General features: G+C 38.9%; 1 pseudogene across 6 annotated transcripts in view; it reads right to left on the bottom strand.

Annotated features, from left to right (window-relative positions):
• Nucleotides 1–923: 923 nt before the first annotated feature.
• The window catches only part of LOC149542846 (scarecrow-like protein 21 pseudogene), a 4,980-nt pseudogene continuing 1,905 nt past the window's right edge, over nucleotides 924–3,998 (bottom strand). For 3 of the 6 annotated variants that reach the window (XR_016355533.1, XR_016355535.1, XR_016355537.1), the window contains one exon: nucleotides 924–3,416. The product of XR_016355533.1 is annotated as a scarecrow-like protein 21 pseudogene, transcript variant X1 (transcript). Of the gene's footprint in view, nucleotides 3,420–3,569; nucleotides 3,635–3,998 lie in introns of all 6 variants that reach the window. The other 3 variants (XR_016355534.1, XR_016355538.1, XR_016355536.1) reach the window with 2 other exon arrangements.

The raw sequence follows: 3,998 nt of genomic DNA, 5'->3' as shown, positions 1-3,998 counted from the left end.
TTATGAGATCATTCTGACATCATAACTTTTACCTTAGTTCAATTTGATGATATCATACAGTTGGCATACCTTGTGTACATGCTTCAATGATTTTCGCATCTTGCAATATGGTGTTCCATGATATGACATCTCTTTCAGGCATTATCCCAGACAATTTGCATGTCTTGACTATGCTTCCATATGCTGTGCACAGATCTATAAAATCTGACAAAAAATTAATAATCCTTCTCCTTTGATGAATATGTATACCCTATTTCAAAGGTCCCAATTTTGTATAGAGGAACGCTTGTCAAGCTTGCGGAGTCTGATTTTATTAATGTCGTCTTGCAATTTCTCCTTCCTTGTCTTGGATTAGTTATCAACGTCTTCTTACTCCCATCTATTTTCCATTTACATTCTTTAAAGAATAACTATTTGTTGATCTTTGGTTATGGTTAATGATTTAAACTGTCATTATTCAATTAGGGTTTCTATGATATTTTTCGGCATTTCTAGCATATGATGATATGGCAATTGCTTAATAGGACATGGATCTAAAATTTGTGGGGAGGTCCTTCAGCAAGGAACATTGAACTTCAGATTGCATACATGCTTATACTGTTAGTAATTCACTTAATTTAGCAGATTTAATTTAAATACAACATTCTTGCAATCCTTTTCACCGGAATTGAGGATGGATTTCACGGTATTATTATTAAATGTAAAACTGGAATCATGTCAGATGTCAGATGTAGAACATCTATATATCTAAGTTAATGTCGGCACCATCCAGCCAGTCTTGTTCATAAATGCGATTGAATGAGCCAAATAACAATACCGAGAAGGGGCAGAGCAGCCCGACTCTCTTAAATGAACACTTTATGTTGAACCAATCTATCTTAATCAAAAACATAATCTATTAACTGCACCAATCTCAAGTGGACTTTATAAGCAGCCAACAACTTAATTTATCAATTATCATAAAAGCTTGTCAAATTTATGTCCTCTGGTCTCATGCTTCTTGAGGTTAAGCACAACCAATCCCTTCAACCAGCAGAATGGAAAATGCTAAGTTAATGTTCTTACATATGCAACTGGTGACATGCCAATGCACCCAAAGCAATCCACCTAATTGAGTATGAATCATTTTGGTCCAGGGTGTTGTTATTGGACAACATTAGTGCCAAGCAGATGCTACAGTTAGTACCTTATCTTGCCATGCAAAGTGTAGAGCTCCATTTTCTCTTTTAAGCTTGTACCTGGCATCACAAGATTCATACAATTTCCTTACACGTTTGTCAACATTAGAGGTGAGAGGATAAACAGTAAAACCAGCCATCATCATTCTTGCCTTCCATTTTCCTGCTACTTCATACCTCTCAGTTCTTTCTGCCCCCTCACATGCAATAATATTTACTATATTGCGTGCAAAGCAATGCTTCTCAATGTTGATCCTGTCTTTGCTTTCCCTTGCAAGGTGAATATCCAGGGATTCAAACACTGCTGAATAGTAGTTCAGTGCCTCCACGAAACGTGGCATGAAAGGAGAAGTATTAGTATTAATTTCATTTTCCACAATAGTTACAACTTCAGGATTCAGGCTTTTTGCCATTCTCAAAAGTTGATCACGGGGATTCTTTGTAGAGACACTTTCATCAGGTATGTGATGCAAGTGGAATGCAAAATTTACTGCTACTGCCTCATCTGGTAGACATCCCAGCATCAGTGGTTGCACATCTGCTGTCTTTTCCGAAATGATGCGGAACTGTAAATTAACACCTACAGCATTTGCAAGTTTTTCAAGTCCTTCCCCTACCAAATGCAAGCTTCCAACAGCATGGGAGGTCGACTCGGGGTCATCCACTACAGTCATGCGAACCTTGGGAGGTCCACCACTTCTTCCTGCAAGATCATGGATAAGGCTGATGTATTGGCTTCCCTGCTTAATCTCAAAATCTATAATGTGTACCTTCTCCTTAGTCTCAAAAGCTTCAAGGATGGTACTGTTTGCTGCCATTAATCCACACTTAATGTATGGACATACTTCAAATAGTAACTGAGCTGCAGACAAATGTTCCATGCTGGATATTTCTTTTAATTTCAAGGAATTATATGAGCCTTGTGCTGATGGACCAGGCCGTGCAGCAAGGCTTTCAACCATATAAGCAGTAAGCCGTTTCATGGGATCGCCATCAACGGAGCTGATTCTCCTTAACTTTCTTATCAAGGTCGATTCTCGGTCAGCATTTGTCTCAAAGATGGCAGTTGCACACTCCACCAAAAGCTTCAAAGGATAACTACTTTGACCAATTTGTGCCTGAACCGGTGATGTCTTGGGCTCTATTTGCAACATAAATGGCTGCTTTTGATTTTCTTGATGAGGTCTACAAGTTTGGCTTGTTGGACTTTCCTTCTTGATGTAAGGATGACAATGGGATTCACCTGAGACGGTTGGAGTTGACAGAATGGCATTGTCTGATAGAAGGGTCTGCATGGTGCCAACAACCCACTCCTGATCCAGGTGACTACTTTGTTCAGGGCTAATGGCATTTGCAATAGCTGAGTCGTCATTGTCGCTTAGCAGCTCTCTCTCCAATTCTTGCAGCCTGTGCCGGATGCCTTCTTGGTCTTCAACCAAATTAGCATTAGCACTACCACCCAAAGGGAGACTCTGGACATCAGAGGATTTCATGCTTGGTAAAAAGGAGTGCATTTGTGCAAAATTCTCATGAGACATAGAACTCTTGATAGGAGCACCTTGTAGAATTGGCAAGCTAAGAAAATCATCACCATTGGAATCTGAAATACTCAAGGGTGATAATGATGCTGGGCTATGAAGAGAGCTCTGGCTATGAGAAGGACTAATGCTTAGCTGTCTCTTATGGGAGGTCAATGACCAGACACACTGAGGCAGAGAATCTGAAAATTCAGATAGCAAAACAGAATCCAGAGAGGGCAAAGGTAACAGTGGCAAGTTATGATTCTTTTGTCTCACCGCCCTATTTCTAGCCTGCCTTTCTGTCTCGGATAGTGACCTTTTGTAGTGCACATCTTTTGTTTGGAAATGAATTTCTGATGGTGGTGAATCAATTAGACCACATGGATGTGAAGCGGTGCTACTAAGTTCCGGTTTGCAGTATAATCTTGTCAAGTTTCCTGAGTTAGCCGATGCAGATGTTCCACCTGTGTTGCTTCGCTCAACATAAAGAAGGCCTTCACTGTTAGAGCTGCCAGAAACTTCTAATGCCCTTAAGATAGGCATTCTATCTACCCAGAGGATACCAAGATCTTTTAATTTCTTAAATTTTGTTGAACTCGTCTACATCCTTCAATCAATCAAAAGGAGATTATATGTCCATTATCCTCAATAGATTTTCCCAGTGCCAGTGTTTGACACTGAAGAATAGTGTGATGGGTAGAAGCAATTTCTGAACATCCTGCTAAAAACACCAAAACCTGTCATCAAAAACTGAACTTGATATCACACAGTCTTATACAAATCAATGATCCACCACTGAAAACATATTCCACATTAGAAAAGGGGTATAATTAATCACCAATCAGTTTTCCTTTTTTCTACGGTAGCCTACCTAAAATGCTAGCATCTTATCTCCATTTGATGGTGATTTTGCTAAACGAGATCTTCAAACTGGAACTGCGATATATTTATTCAATATTCCACCAAATAGAAGCTCTTAGCATATGACATCAATTATTTGACAGCAGATAGTCTTATTTCCTATCCAAAGCTTTCAATTAAAGAAAACTAAGCGTGCAAAGGCAAACCCTTCATTCAATTAACTGATTCTATAAACAGTATATAATTGTCTTCTCTTGTTGCGATGATTTATATTATGACCTACTCAGATATTGGATAGTTATTTTTTGGGAATCGTTCCACAGCTACTTCATGTTAATGAAGTAAATAGAAAAAATTTACTTGCTACATACAAAACTCTGCTAAGCTACCTTCTCATCTCATACGTGCAGTTGTCTTCTTGTTCATAGTGGCTGAACTA

The sequence above is a fragment of the Cupressus sempervirens genome, chromosome 8 (assembly GCF_028749045.1).
Source record: "Cupressus sempervirens isolate cs-2001-9-10 chromosome 8, ASM2874904v1, whole genome shotgun sequence".
NCBI lineage: Eukaryota > Viridiplantae > Streptophyta > Pinopsida > Cupressales > Cupressaceae > Cupressus > Cupressus sempervirens.
This window is presented reverse-complemented; position numbering and strand designations above follow the sequence as displayed.